The 16,752-nt window shown below is 34.6% G+C and overlaps 1 protein-coding gene across 44 annotated transcripts in view; it reads left to right on the top strand.

The window, feature by feature from the left end:
- PTPRD (protein tyrosine phosphatase receptor type D) overlaps nucleotides 1-16,752 on the top strand; it is a 1,155,761-nt gene that overhangs the window by 843,873 nt on the left and 295,136 nt on the right. The window lies entirely within an intron of this gene.

Below are 16,752 nucleotides of genomic sequence, written 5' to 3'. Positions count from 1 at the left end.
ATGCAGACTCTGCATGTGTGTATGTTCTCCGAAATTCACAATGAGGGGGACAAAAAACACTTGAAAACATCTAAAACTGTTCGGGATATGACATACTGCAGTGGAATATGAATGTTGACTGAAATTGTGATTAGCAGTAGGACCAGTAGCGAAGCATCTTGATTTTGCTCTTCTACCATTGATTTGCAACTTTTCATATATTACTTTATGTTTCTTAGCTTTGTAAATGAAATCTAACAGACCTAATATTGTAATGTTCCTGATCTTAAAGAGATTTTATCAGGGTCTGTACATCATTATTTGTCTTCCAATACCAAATACATAAATTCTATCATAAAACTCCACTGGTTTGGAAATAAAAGGATTTTATTGTTTGCTATTTTTTTACTATGTGGACTTGCTTTTGAAGGAGTTTATTTCTGCCAGACAGGGTAGTTGAGGTCATCCACACTTCAAGTGAGAAGAAACATCATTTGTCATCACTGACTATTTCAGTTTGATTTTGATTATTACTTTAGCTTTCTAACTTCAAATATTTTTTTTACTTGTTAAGTGAAAACTGAGAAAATGAATTACGAGAATGTCAAGATAAAGCTTCTTAATTTTTTGAAAACAGTATTGATACTGCATTTGCCCAGTTGAGATTAACAGTGGAATTAAACTGTTGACTTTATACTTGCTATAAACTAAAAAAAAAACAAACCTTTTAAGTTTATCGGGATAGCACTTGTTTTATGGAGGCAGGAGAAAAACAAAGAAACTAGTTATTTACTAGGCTAAAATACTGACCCCAGGCAAATAATTTTCAACTTTTAACATTTATAAATCATTATGTCGTATGGTAAAAATATATAGATGAAAGACCTCTCTGTTTCCTCTGGGACTGTTCAACTGTGTGAACCATCTCAAAAGATTGTGCTGTGATTGGCTGGCAAAATACTAGAATGTGTAATACATTTTACTCTCAGCCTTGTTTTTGTGATTGAGTGATTAACAGGTTAACAGATCCTAGATTTCAGACCATTTTCTTTCTAGTTTTCCAGCAAACTTATACTTGATTTTGCTTTTTAGTTCTGTTCAAGTAGACTACCTTTTAGACTGTTCTGGAGTTGAGATGTTTAATCTGAGATTTTTAAAGAAGCTCTTACCTGTGCTGTTTACCAGGTAATTAGCAAAACCTTGTGGCAGACACTGCTAAAATCACTTGGAGCAATCCATTGTAGTTATGCTATTTTTGCCAGTTTTACTGTGGTGAAATTTCTACTTTTTCAGAGGAGTTTCATGTTTATGGTTAATGTTTGCTGCCATGAGCAAAACCTGCTAGTTCAGGTTTTGACCTTTTCTTTGACTGTTTCTTTTCTGGAATAAGGAAATAGCAAGCAGCTTATCAAGAATCTGCTTTCTGCTTATGAAAGAAGTTGGCAACAGTAGACAAATAATCAAATTGTCAGTGGATGCAGACAAATGGCATGAATTGAAAATTCACTTCTGTGACTATAATGAAATTTTTGCAATTTACTATCAACTTAAAACATGATTTAAAAATCATCTATATGGGGATTTAATTTGTTTTGTGACACCAATTGTGAAAATCTTTTAAAATATCAGTTCAAAAATAGTGTGGCTTTTACAGTATCAAAGAGTAGCGCTAGTACATATGGGCTAAAAGACTGTATTGTATATAAAACATGCATGTTTTTTTGTTAGTTGTAGGACAAGTAATTTAAATTGGTCTTCCATTTGAATTCCATGCTTTCATTTTAGAGCATAGCCTTATTCAATGGATTTGCATTCACAATTTTTCCACCTGTATTCTTTAGAATATAGATAAGATCTTGGATTTTGGTGAGCAAGGATGGTATTTTAGTCTTTTGGCTGTTAATGCTAATATAATCAAAGCAAGATTAAAAGAAATTCCTAAATCAAGAGATCATCTTTATTTTGGTTTTCTGATTTCCAATTCTAAGTGATTCTATGTTTTTCACAGTCTCTATGTTCATAACAGTCTAGTGTATTTCCAAGGCATTGTAGTTTACTCCAATTAATTTTTTGCTGGAATATTACTGCTTTATCAAATAAAAAAATCAGGGAAATGTCCAAATGTATTAAAATTTATATTTCTGTTCTAATAAAGATATACTAATATCTGTAACAATATGTAATGATTTTCTTTCTAAATTATTATAATTATTAATAGCTGGAATTAATTTGATATTATTTTAGAATGTATCACTAAAACATAATTTTACATAGTTTAAGGAGCAGACCTTGGAATTTTACAGATTACAGATTTTACAGAGTATTGCTTCACACTCTCTATATTCATATGACCTTTTCAAAATTTAGAAATACTTTTTGATTTTAGGTTGCTTTATTTTTGTGCTGGTTTAGAACTCAGAATGAATTTCTGCTTCTTACAGACCTCTAATGTTCAAGGTCCATGATCTAAATAATGAGCTATATTCAGAGCTAAGTGTAGAACTTTGCTGCCGTACCAGACATTTCAAATGAGACTTATCTCTCACTTTTATACAAGGGATAATTATATCTATTTCTTACAATAGCTCTAATTGATAAAGTTAAACTCAAGGAAAGATTTCCTCTTTCCAGGTAGAAAGAGAATATTTACATGACCTTAGGTCACTTAACTGGTTTTGTCGAATGTTTGTTCCTGGCTTAGTTGCAAAGAGAATATTTATTAAGAAACGCAACTTGTCTAAGCAGTTTTATTTACTGACTGGAGAATCTATGTGCTTTCACACTCACCTGTATGAAGAAGTTACAAAACAATTCAGAAGGATTTTAACTGTTGAACAAACTGGGATTACAACTATAATTAAGTAGAAGTTTCACAGAATTTCTAAGCAACATATTTACTAATTATCCTAAAAATGTATTTATCTATTATATAAAAAAGAAATAATTGCATATACACCTTAAAGTTTTACAATAAAATTTTCAGAATAATTGTTATATATAAACAATATACAGATTTATGTACACATAATTTCAATTTTTTTGTATATCCCATCTGCTGTCATGTCACTTTCTGCTGATAAAAATTCAACAGACTGTTTAGGTTCTTTGAAAGAGAACATAGTGGAAGCACTCTGGAGAATCCTTCAGAAAGAATTGCCAACAAAAGCAGGTGCATTGGGTAAGAAGTAGTATTTACCAGATTCAGTCCACTGCACTTCTCCTTGTTTAAAGGACATGTAGTATATCTTTTAAATTTAGCTTTATATCTGTTTTTTCTTTATCATGTCAGGCTTGGGAAGTGAATATGTGAACTGCAAATAGTTTCTCTCAGACAAAGGTGAGCTCTGTCAGCAGAGCAAATTGCATCATGGTCTGTCATTCACACTTCAAGTAATTGAATAATAAAACAGTGATTTTATTCTGACTATTGATGTAAAAGGTTTTGACTTTGATACAAATGCCTTCCCTGAAGTTTTTTTTTTTTATTTCATTTTGATAATTTATGGATGTATAAGAAAATATATCTGCATGTCTGTAGAAATATACCTATGCAGCTAGATGTATTTCTGTGCAAAAACACAGATTCACCACATACCTTCTGGATCAAATTACAAAAAAAATGTGATTTACTGTGTGACTTAGAAGAGACATTCTGAAATCACCTTAAGAAAAAAAATAAAAAGCTTCCTTTTTAGTTTGCAGTTTATTAGAAGAGTGATTGAATTAGTGTGTGTGTGCACTGTAACAGGATAAAGTCTTGCTTATATATATATATATATATATATATATATATATATATATATATATATTTTTTTTTTTTTTTTTTTTTGCCTAATAACATGTCTTAAAAAGTGCCAGGTAAAAAAAAAAAGAAACGAGTAATTCAAATAGGTTCTCTTGTCAGTAGTCTGAAAATTGGGCAGTCTGATAATTCCTGCTTCTTGCAGATGTGTTGTGTATAGACAAGTGTGGTAAAGACTGACATCCTGTTGAAAAGTGGATATCCAGTGTTTTCAGGATGTGGAAGTAAGAATTCTCTCACAGATCCGTTTTCAAAGGAAGTTTACTAGTGTTCTAGTACTCTACAGTACTAAATTAATATAAAGATCTGCAAACATCACATAGAAATTAGAGAACCATCCTTTGAGGTAGTGGAAGGATCAGCCCAATTACCTCAGCTGCTTTAACATGAATATTTGTTTAAATGTATACTGACCTTTCTGTAACTAAATAGAATATGGAGTGTCTTGGATTCAGCTAGGATTAGGGTTCAATATCGTGTCTGTGATACTGAGGCAGGAGAGAACCCTTTTCAAAGTAGTTATTTATCATACAGAGCTTGATCATGGTTGCAGATCCATTAGTAAGTCATAACTCACTGTGGATAAGTAAGCCATATTCCATGGATAACTGCAGAGATACCATAGAAGTAGACACAGTTGTATGTTTGTGCAATTGGATATTAGTACAGAAAAGTAGCATAATCTTTCTATGTGCTCATATTTTACCCTATAACAAAGGTGTTACTTCCAACATATATTCACAGGGCTCCAGTCTCTGTTTTCTAAAATATGCCTAATTTCTGAGGGATTTCAGTGTCTCAGTCTTCTTGGATTTCACTGTGAGGAAAAGGTAGGAAGCACTGAGGGTGACAGCAATGATTACTGTGTTAGAAGTCTACTTAAGAGAAAACAAAATATGAAGAACAGTCACCAGATTTTTTTTTTCTTACTATACGTCTGTAATTAAACAGTAGCAGAATATTGAAAAATTATATCATTTTTAAGACATTTAAATAGTATTAAAATGGGAATGTAATAATATAAAATACCAATAAATTATATGTGAGAGTCAGAATTGCAGAAATTATTGTAATCAGTTTGATCATGATGCTTTTCTTTAAATTTTAATGAGTTTTAAATTAAATTCCACATTTTTTCTTTTGTCAGTTCTATGCAGTGATCTGGCTTAACATTATATATGTTGATCTTAAGCATGAAGCTTGGGTATCAGCATAAGATTTTTATTTTTTTTTATTTCTTTAGAAACTCCAGGAAGTCTTCTCTTTACCTTCTGGAAGACTGGAAGATGCTTAGAAAAAAAGAAAGTAGTGGGACATTTATTTGAAATAATTTGAGAAAAATTTGAATTTCAATTAGCATTTATCTGTTACTGGATACCATATTCAGTGCCAAATCAGGTGTCTGATTTGGCTGTTATGCAGATGTGCTTGTTCAAGATCTCAACTACAGAAATAAAGGCAACTTAATTAATAAAAAATTTAAAAGTTGATGATGCAATATAGCAACAAATGGATTACAGCAATACATTTCAGTACATTCCTGAATCCACAGATAAGATATAAAATGAACTCTATGTAGATAAATTCAAGTCATCCTCCAAAATTACTTGTAACTTTTAGTACCTTAATAAATAAGTTCACATCTTTGTCCTAGATCTTAAGTTGTCTTTAGCACAAAGACTTATCTTCCATTACAGCATTTCAAATAAAATCATTTCATATGGAAATGTCTGTGTGGTAGTACAGTAGTTGTGACATGATGAAATTAATTTATCGTGGCTGCTTATATTCTGGCCTAAAGATTATGCCTAAATATTTTTAAAAATGAAAAAAAAAAATAAAGTAAGGTAACAGTCTGCATACTGTGGACTTCAAAAGACGTGACAGACTCATCTACAGGTACCTGAACAAGACCATCTTTATGGAGATTAGATTTTGTTTAAGGCATAAAAGCACACCTGCTTTTTTACTCCTCTTGTCCTTTAGCCTGTGACCTGCCTGTTTCTGTCTAAATAAGCATTGTCAACCTTGTGCTGGCAGCAGTGGAAGATCTGTTGTATGCAGAGGTGAGGACTAAGGAATTCCGGTTTTGGATGTCAAGGCATTAGAGAATGCTTGGGATACATCCCTGCATTTTCTTACTTAATCAAATTGTTTCTGTTATTCTGATTTATAAATAATAAATAAAATCATAATTCTCAGATATCATCTAGCACCTTCAGTGAGTAAACCATTCAAACTAGCACATCAGCTCAACAGCTGAGTAAGTTTCTTTGGTAGAAAACCGTTTTAAAATTGAGGGCTTGCTGCAGTATGCAGAGCACTAAGGAAAGGAAATACTCACAGTTTTTTCTCCTGACTTCTAACCCTTGAAATCAAAGCACTTTTCCTACCCACTCATTTGCTGTTAAAGCTCATAAAAAATGAGTCACTTTTCTTGGCAGAAGGTGATTTTAACAACATTATGTTATACATAAGAGTCTGAAACATGACCCCAAACTTGGACATGCCACCTACATTTTTATGGCCTTTTTACATACGCTGCTAAAATTATGCAAAACATCAATAATGCATACCTTTCTTTACAGTTTGTTTTTTTTTTAACACTGAATAAGTAGGATTGTAAAATGTTTTGAAAAATGCTTCTGTTTACTAACAACAAGGTCTCAAAGTTATTCACATCTGTATACTTCAAACAAGGCTTTTCAAGATACTGAAAAATTGGTTACAGCTGGCTGCACACCCTGCCAGTTGAAAATAAAGCTCCCATACCAGTCATAACTAGCAATTCAATTTAACTTATGCACAGTGAGAGCAACAAATTGTAGTTTCTTTCCAAAGAGGCAACAGTTCAGTCAGAACTTCTACAGCTGCCTTTCATGCACTGATAATTAAAAAAAAAATCAAAACAAAATCCCTAACTGAAAAATACACCCTCTCTTTATAATTATTTGTTTCAAAGCTGTAATCGAGCATTTCATTATAAAGATGCTAATCAATCCAGAACAATACTCCTGGGACAGGACACACACCCAGAGACATATCAGTTATAATAGAAATGCTGCAGAAACTTTACTAGGTTTATAATAGTTGCTCATGCATTTCTGTTGTGAAAGATGAAACTCCCACAAGTGCCTTGCAGTGTTCCAAATAGAACATTAGGCTCATCTTCTAGCCTTTAGATGTATTGAAAAATAGTGCTTTGTTATTAGTATAAATAACCAGAATGCACTCATTAAAAAAAAAAAAAAGTTTTCACTCATCTAGCCAGAGTCTTAGTCAAAACTAATGATTGTGAGTAAACAAAGCCAAAACTGGAATTGTCTTTCTAGGTTATATTGGATTTTGTTTTTAAATTGTTTAACATATAATTATTTGCAGCACTCTCTAAAATTCGTTATAGAGATTTTATCTCTGTGAGATAGAATTCCAGAGGAATGTTTGAGCCTTGAGTTCCCACAGCCCTCTTTATAGTTTAATGTGTACTGCCTTGGGATATCCCTAAAAGACTGGCAGTCACAAGCTTGTGTTTCATGTGGAATTTGACTGTCACCTGGGTGACATTTTTCTGGGGAGGGAAGGACATAAACCTTTTTCTGTTTGTATTTGGGAAGCAATGTTGTGGTAACATGGATGATAATGGTGCTAATGGACAGTAAGATTATACGTCAAGTTTCCTCCAAGTATTATAAATAGTTTTGTTTCATGTTCTAAAAAGAGAATTAATGTAAGCTGAGTCTTTAAAAGTCTTGAATACTTCAATGTGACTGTCTAAAGGCTTAAAATTACTGTCTGCTTCTGTAATGTCAGTCTATGGTATTTTATACAGAACATGAGGTTAAAATTCTAAAATGTTTTTTGAAAGCCACCTATATGAATTTTTTTATCTTTCATTAGACTCAATATTTTCTCGGTTGGATTAGTAATGAAACTGGTTCTCCACTTTCATTAGTTCATTAATTAAATTTCATCATGGCTAAATATGAAGTATTGTATAGCTGAAGGATAAACTTTTTATTTAGTTTGAATCTCATAGCAGTATGTTTACTGATTATTACTTTCCATCTAGAAATTCTGGAAATGAAAAAGCTGAAAGCAGAGGGAAAATGCAGAAGTCCTGGAAGCCTTTGTATGAGGCACGTCTGAAAGGCAGAGAGGTTTTCTTGTCTACTTCTGTCTTTTCATACAAATATGAACTCTGCAGATCAGTTCTTTTTGTAATTGTATATAAGTGTGTATATTCTTAAATATTTGCTTTACTGGATGCTAAGTGTATTGTTTTAGCTTATACCTGTATTTTTTATTACTTCTGATGCTGAGATTATGAAAGATACTCAAAATCTGAATGACAGGGAACTTTAATCTTCTGTAAACATCTTCTGTGTTTTCTCATCTATGTATTTTTTATGAAAGGTGATAAACATAACTAGGATAATAACCTTTCTTTTATGTCATATCTTCATATCTTCAGTCTGTTTCTTTTTTATGACTTTCTACTGTTCATTTAGAAGACAAACTATGAGTGTGACTGCAGTTGGTTATTTCACCAGTTTAATCTACTGTAATATTTCTTTCTCTGATTTTTCTTGCTCATTTATGAAAGAAGAGGCAACAGATAGTGTGTTTCAGAAACTGTCATAAGCAGAGAGAGAGATAATTGATCATATATATGAACCAGTGGTATGCAGGAAGTTCTTTAGCAGGGTGAAGCTGCTCCAGTATATGCATAGAAAAACAATTTTTGGTAAATGTGGCATCTCTATAACATCTTGGCATGTCCTTGCCTCACCACAATATGCTATTGGTATATATGGTGTATAAGTTGCAGAGATATTTCCACAGCTGTATACAGTAGAGTTCAGATTTTTTTTTTCTCAAAACCTTTTTTAAAATAATGTTCATTTGGGTGGTAGCACATACTCTTACTTTGTTACTGAGAACTGTTAAAAAGATGCTGCAAAAGAAGGTGAAGGTTACACAATGTCAGTATGCAATTAACAGCTTGTTGCAAAGGCCAGCATATTTGTGAGAATGAATTCACAGTTAGTTTTTCATTAATATCATTAACCCAAAAAAGATGAGTGCATGGGAAGCTGTGGCAGGACTGAGATTTGAAACATGCTTGCCGAAATGTTTCCTGAGAACATAAACCCAGTGAAGAATATATGGAAAATACATAATGCATTTTAATCTATTCTAGTACACTGTAACAGAGTTGTAAGAGGATGAACCACAGGTCTAAGAGGGATTTTTTTTTTTGTTGTCAGGTTCTTGTAGCTAAGACATACGAGTGCCAAGTTCCCTGGGCAAAACAATGTGAATGAAAGCTCTGGGTATGGAAGCTGCACCATCAAAATGCCAAGAAAATCCTGAAGTCAAAAATGAGAAAGGAGAGCATATGTACTGGTTAATGCTTTATACAGTCTCTGGTTGTTTAATGTTTAGTAATAGGTTTCACAGAGGAAATCTTTTGTTGATCTCAGCTGGCTTTCAACAGATCAAATACAAGAGGATTAAACTTTCTGCTTCTCACTTCCCATTTGAAGGGGATTGAGGGAGAGGTTTTATGAAGCACCTGAAGTGCTACATCAAGTGGCCCTACTAAGCCACTCATTTCATCTTATTACAGATAAATCTATAGTAGTTAATGAGGTCTGTAAAGAAAAACATGCTATGAATCAGGCTGTCTGGTAGATGATTTCATAATTCTATTTGGTATCAAACTGGTTTGTCAATATTATGACATTAGTTTGGTGTCTAAAAGTATACCAATTCACTTGGTACTTTACTTAATAAGGAAATTTCAGCAAAAAAATATCTGTAGTTTGCCTTTTAACTCTCTTTCCCTCAGAGTTTATAACATTATTTTTACTTTTTTTCTGACTAGTAAAACATGCATTATATCACAATGACACTTTGTAGTTGTCATCTTTTCTCCAAAAGAAGACCTGTAAACAACCATGCATGATTATGCCATATCTTAGTATGGCAAATGCATAGTGCTTCTATTGCTTCAGGAAGTTTTTATCTTTTATTACCAAATAATTTTATAATGCCAACTACTTTTGAAAAATAACCATTTCAGCTCTCCATCTCTTCCTATAATACAATTGTATTGCCATCAGCAACATTATAATAAAGTGCAGTCAGGCTAAACTAGCTGCAGCTGGATTGCTGTCCTGTGTGTACTGCAAATTCAATGTCTCAGTCAGTCATGCTTCAATCTGATTAGCCGACAAGTATATTGGATAGTTTTGAAACAAAACCATTAAGTGAAAAGGAAAAAGAAAAGCCATTAAAAAAGAAATTGCAGAGAATAGAGAGGAAAAAAAAATAAAAACCAAACATTGTAATACTGAAGTTGTATTTGATTTCTTAGCTCCAAACTTGCAAATATATTTCTAGTTTTATCTTCGTATCTTCAATACCTGGTATGCTTCAACCATGCCAGATCCTAAAGATGAGGAATAACCTGAATGTTTTGCAATATCCCCGCTGAAAAAGACACAGGAAGAGCAAAATTCTCCTGAAAATAGGATGGCTGTGTAGATATAAGCAATATTGACATGTCTATGTAATGTGCTTAGTAGTGGAGCTAGCTGTAGAATCATTTTTATTGCAAGGTCATCCACATACTTAGCTCTGTAGAGAAGCAAGCCACAGACAGATGCCACCACTGTGGTCTCAAAACTCAGCTGCTCAAGGTAGATCTAGCTGTTCTTGGTAGTTGTGCTTTTTTGTTAGACTGCTGGGAACATGTGCTGGAAAGCTGGTTTTGGAGACCCATTTTTTGGGAGTGTCTGATGAGTATATGGTATATGGCACAGTGGCTCTAAGAAAGTTTTTGTATGTGGTTCACATGCTCATAGATTTAGCCTATTCTAAGAGGTGGTAGCTGCACAGTTCCAGTGTTGTTGAAGTAATATAACAGGCAGTCAAAGATTAACAAACTGTGTATGGTAAATACCCTAGTACTAATGATATGTTCTTTCACTTTTTGTTGTTTTGAGGCAAACGAGACAAAAATCAGTCTATAAAGGTTTTTGCATAAACACAGTCATTGTATTGTTCTTAAACCAGATTTCAGAGGAAACAATTAATATAATCATAGGATCCAGAACAACTTATTCCAACAATGTTGGAAAAGACATTTGAGATTGAGTCCAACTGTTAATATAACACTAAGTCCATCCATGTCCCTAATCACTGTTTCCATGTCTTTTGAGTATCTCCTGGGCTGGCAACTCAACCAACTTCCCAAGGAAGACTGTTGCAATCCTTAGTCACCTGTTCAGTGAAGAAATTTTTCATGTTATCCATTCAAACCTCCCATTGCACAACTCAAGACAGTTTATTCTTGCTGTGTTGAGAAGAGCTGCACCCTCCCGTCAGGCAGTTTTAGAGAGCAGTAAGGTTTGCCCTGAGCCTCCTTTTCTTCAGGCTAAGCACCTCCATCTCCCTCAGCTGCTCCTAATAGGACTTGTTTTCCAGACCCTTCCCAACTCTGTTGCCCTTCTCTGGACACACTTCAGCAACTCTATGACCTTCTTGTAATGAATGGCACAGACCTGAACACAGGATTTGAGGTGTGTCCTCACCAGTGCTGAGTACAGGGGACAATCCCTGCCCTGCTCCTGCTGGCCACTCTGTTGCTGGCACAGCCCAGGATGCCATTGTCCCTCTTGGCCACCTGGGCACTGCTGGCTCATGCTCAGCTGCTGTCACCAGCACCCCCAGGGCCTTTTCCTGTGGGCAGCTCTGCAGCCACTCTGCCCCAGCCTGTGGCACTGCCTGGGGCTGCTGTGACCCAGGGGCAGGACCAGCACTGGCCTTGCTGTACCTCACACCACTGGCCTTGGCCATGATCCAGCCTGTGCAGATCCCTCTGCAGAGCCTTCCTGCCCCCCAGCAGATCAGCAGTCAACAATCACACCCTGCTTGGTGCTGTCTGTGATATTAAGAGTGTATTCGATGCCCTCATCCAAATCATCAGTAAAGACAGGACTTGCCCAATATTGAGGACACCATTAGTGAGTGACCTGGTGATTCTAGACACCTTAGTATAGATTTCACCTTCTTTCTCTTCTGTGGCTGAAGAAAGTATTAATTTCTTCCTTTATTTTTTATTTGCTTGATTTTGAGTTTTTGGTTTGGTTTTTTTTTTTTAATTTTGTTTGTTTTTTTTTTTTGTAGGTCTGTTGATTTTTATTTTAGCAAGTGTCAGAATAGAGTTAGCTTTCTTCAGTTGTGCAAATGGGCAAAGTCAGAGTTGGAATATTTCAGGGTTAATGTATGCAAATAATTTACAGGAGTCAAGACTGGGGTATCATCAGAATTTGTGTTAATTCAGGCAAGAAGTCAATTTTAGTGGAAGATGTTTCATTTGTCTGCTTAATATCTGTAACATGGTTTAAATTATTTCCATAGATTCTCAATGATACATAGCTTTAATGTCCACAGACAGATAACATAGTATGCTTTTCTCATCTAGCAAGACTATTTCCATCTCAGCAGTTCAGCCATTGCCAGCACAAAGTTTTTTTCTTGAGCCTCTGTTTGGAGGCACAAAGTTAAGAAGTTAGGCAGTGTTTTCTTTCTGCATCATGTTCTGCATAAGAAAAGTTCTTATGATCTGCAGAAGTGAGTGAGATGGCAGAAGTTGATAAGCATTGAGACACCTATCAGCTTACAATTGGTATTTTAATTAATGATTTAAAATGGAACAGAAGTATAAACATTAGGCTAGGCAAGGTTTTCTCTGCATGGCTTAAGATTCCATATGAACATAAGTCTTTTTGTAAGCAAAAAACCAGAAACCTTTAAACAACTTTCTATACAAGAAAAACATCCTAGTGATGTGATTTCAAGGTACCCTTCTGTCATTGATTTATTCACTAAACAATTTAATCTATTTCTTCATTTACCAAAAAACTACTCTGTTTTTCATGGTAACAGAGGAATCTTTGTTGAAGTATAAAGTAGAATTACAATGTAGAATCAAAATGCCACCTAGCTCTGCAAACAATTTCTGTTTTTATTGTGATGTAGTTCAAACATTTGCATGATGTCAGAAACCTACTGTTTTAGGATGGGTGCTCACTCATCTTGGAGTAACTCTAACAGAGAAATTCAGCAATGATAGACAAGCATTTGGGTGAATTTTTACCCAGAGAGTGATAGGACTAAACTTTTGAACACACACCAGAGCTGTCCTTCCAATTTCCTTAATCATGTGTTTGTATTTTGGATTTTTAAGAATAAAAGCATAATGAAACACGTAACTTTTCCAGCAGGTCAATTATGAAAACATTTATCATGTTCAATCAATAAAAGATCAAGTAAAATGTGGAATTTCTGATTCTGCCAGTTTCCATTATTGCTTTGGAAAAGAAATTTAATTCTCTTTAAAAGATTGTTTTACCCAGCAGTATTTCTGAATTGATTTTGACTAAAGAGCTTATGAGAATTAATTTTATGCATTGTTTTCTGTTCTTTCTAGTAATGATTCAGCTGTCAGTTAGGTTTCTCCAGATAAGATTTTTCCATTAATTTTTTTTAATTTTCTTTTTTAAGGAGGGGTCATGATTGATATGCAAATACAGGAAGTATTTGCACCCTTTCCATCACTACTTCTAGGAATATTTTAAATTCATTTATTTGTATTTCTTGTCTTCCATTTCCAAGGTATTAGAAATCTGTGGCTTTGAGATGGGCATACTTCAGGATTGTGGATGTGATGAATGGAGCGTAGAAACAGAATTTCAGCACAGATGTTTTCTTAGAGAAACATCATTTTTGGTGGGTTTCTTAATATAAGGTGTATCCAGTTACTTTCCTATGGGGAAATATAGGCAGTTTCTGTGGGAAGTCCTTGAGACAAACCAGAGATGACCATGAACTAAAATCATATCTCTAAATAATTTAAAACTTTGGAAAAGTTGAGCCAGAAATCCTGTTTTTAGCACAAATGAGCTCTCATACCTTCATAATCTCTTTCTTTCAAAATTTTTGCTTCTGTATTTTTGTCAATTTGGCTCCTTACATGTGTTATGAGTTCTTTTTTGTCCATGTTCAAGTCTTTTCTGACAACTCTTGCCTGCTGAGCTGAATTTCTGTGTTAGCAAGCATTTAAATGCACATTCATGCATGAGAAAACAAGGTGATTAAAAAAAAAATCAGTGTTTGCTTTTTTTTTTTGTTTCTAAAATTTGCCTCCAGATGTGCATTTCCTATAACTGTCTTGGAGCAGGAGCCATCTTGTGAGTACCGTGACAGTACCTAAAAGATTATTTTTGCTACTAAAGTAAACAGACTGCAGGGAAGCTTTTCAGTGTTCAGATGTTTCATTCACCCAGTTGATCCTTTTGAGGATAATTGGTGCACATGCCCATGCCAGGGTACTATCATCTGCAGTGATCCTGCTGAAAAGACTTCTTTTTTGTCTCTGCATTGAACACTGTGGAGAGCTGCACACCTTCACTTTAACTGATCCTATTAATAGATATCACAAATCAGGGAAAATCTATACTCTTACTTACAGTGTTACTGTTAGATGTATTAGTACAGTGTTATTGTTAGATGTATTACCTAGTTTCATGGATAGCTCTTTTAAAGATATTGAGAGGGTAATTTCCAATAGAGATACTGGAAGAGTCATTTTTGATTATTTAATACAGCAGTTATACGGCGCTTAACCTAAAATAATAACAGCTTTTATTAAAGCTTCATAAAGAGATTTTTTTTTCCAAAGAGCTGTTGACCTCTGTAGTTATTGTGATCATTTGCCAAGGGGAAACCCCATCTTTCTGCCCTGGTGTGAATGCAGTGTGAATGTTGTAGCAGGGGCTTCTAAGAGAGTACCTACCCAGGATTAATTCTGCAAGGCAAGTATTGGTCCTCTGATGACAAGGCTAGTGTAACCTGGTGCTGTAAATACTGTTTGTGTTTTCACTGCCTTTGATGCCACAGTCAGGATGTAATGAACCATCATCAGGAGGCAATAGAAAAGGAAAGGAACCTAATTTAATTGTAAGAATTAATAATGCTTTTGATGAGGTTTTTACTTTGGAACTACTAAGGTGGCTTGATGTGGAAGCTGATAGTTGCCTTGGTAATTTCATTTAGTCCTTTTAAGGAATTGAGTTTTCATGTTAGTTTTCACAAATAAGCCAAGTACAGACCTACATACCATGTGATTGATATCATTGTTGGTAGAGTTGTCAGTGGTAGGGTATGAAGATTTTTTCTTTGTGAGTAAAGCAAAGGCAGACTTTTTTTGAGAACCTTGACAGTACCTGACAGTACCTTGGCTTGCTTCTCTTCATGTTACCAGCCCATCACCTGCATGCCTCCATTAACAGTGTATCTTCAACTTGAAAGAAAAACTACTCAACCACTAGTTTTGTTCTAGTGCTTATGTTTTCCTGAGCTAGAATACTGGAAGTTTGCTCGAAGACCTAAGCAGGTAAAAAGGGAGAACAAATAAGCAAAGGGTGTCGTGGAAACCTTGGTGTTTTCATCAGGTTAGCTAAAGCCCTGACTCTCAGAAATATGAAAGAAAGGGAATACTGAGGGCTTATTTTATGACCTGAATGATAATGAATATTACCTTCAAAGCAGACAGAGTGCAGTATTCCCAAGTGGCTGTATGTGCATTTAGAATGAGAGAATAGAATAAGATTTTGCCAAAAAAACAAAACAAAACAAAACAAAAAGCTCTATTTTATTATTTTCTTTGCCAGGTTCTTTGATACATCCCTTCATTTGCAGACAGGTTGTAGAGGATAACTGCATATTCACATATGAGGATCATACAATTTTTTAAATTCCTTCTTTCCCCAAGCAGACAGCTGTAATATTTTTCCTGTTAGCTACCACATTTAATATTTTGATGCAAGTGCTTGAAATGAAAACAATGTGCCCCAGTGCCCCAATTAAAAAACTGTTGTGCTAAACAAGTACCTTCTGGTCACCACTTTTTCCCACTTCTCTGCTCCCCTTATTAATTATCAGTATGGTTACCTCTGTGCTTCCTCCCTGAAAAGAGTAAGTGAGTACTTAGTACCCACCTCATCTCTCTGTTCACCTTCACACATCAGCAAGTATGGTTGTATACTAATGAAAAGATAGTTTTGTTCTTAAGTGAGCTGCCTGTAGAGATAGTTCAGGGCTCCCCTGTAACTCCTGCATTCCAGAAGAAGCAAAATAAAAATCACCTCTTCCTTGGAAGTACATTTCATGCATCTCCATCTTTGTGATAGGACTGGAATCATTACACAGCAGTTGGCTCTGATACGCTTGCACAGACACAAATTGAGTCTGACAGGACTGGTGTCTCATGGACTTTGCTGTTATTTGAAATGCTGGCATGAAGATGGTAGTGATGAAAGGGGAGAGCTGGTGCCTTTAGCATTTTGCCTATGAAGATTTCTTAGACTTGTATTTTTTGATAGCAGTAGCTGACTCAAAAGACAGTTTTACAAAAGAGATTTGTAACATAGTGTAGATTTCTACCAGCTGTTCATGTCTTTTCTTCCTTGAGTAAATTCTTTTGAGCATTTCTCTGTACTGAAAATGGGCTCTTTAAACCACCCACAAAGCTGTAAGATCTATTTAGTGGAATAATAATTAGTATACTTTTTTCTCTGCCCTCTTGGTTTTCATCTTTGGAAGCCACTTGTGTGGTAATGAAGGTAGTAGAATCAAACTTAACAAAGCTTACGTGTTGCAGATCCTTTAGAAAGTATAATTGCATGTCATGTTATTTTAGTGCCAGTGTCAGACTGCTTAGGGATATCTCTAGTATTTCCTGATGGAGGAGGAAAAATATTTTTATATTCCTTAATTTCTGTTAGTGTGGCATATTTGAACAAGGATAAAACACTGTTTTATTAAGTGAGGTACTTGAGCTGTAGTTCCACCAGTGTATCATATCCAATTACACATTGTAATAAATTAAATGGATTGAATTG

The sequence above is a fragment of the Lonchura striata genome, chromosome Z (genome assembly GCF_046129695.1).
Source record: "Lonchura striata isolate bLonStr1 chromosome Z, bLonStr1.mat, whole genome shotgun sequence".
NCBI lineage: Eukaryota > Metazoa > Chordata > Aves > Passeriformes > Estrildidae > Lonchura > Lonchura striata.
The sequence above is the reverse complement of the archived record's forward strand: the minus strand, read 5'-3'. Positions and strand labels throughout refer to the sequence as shown.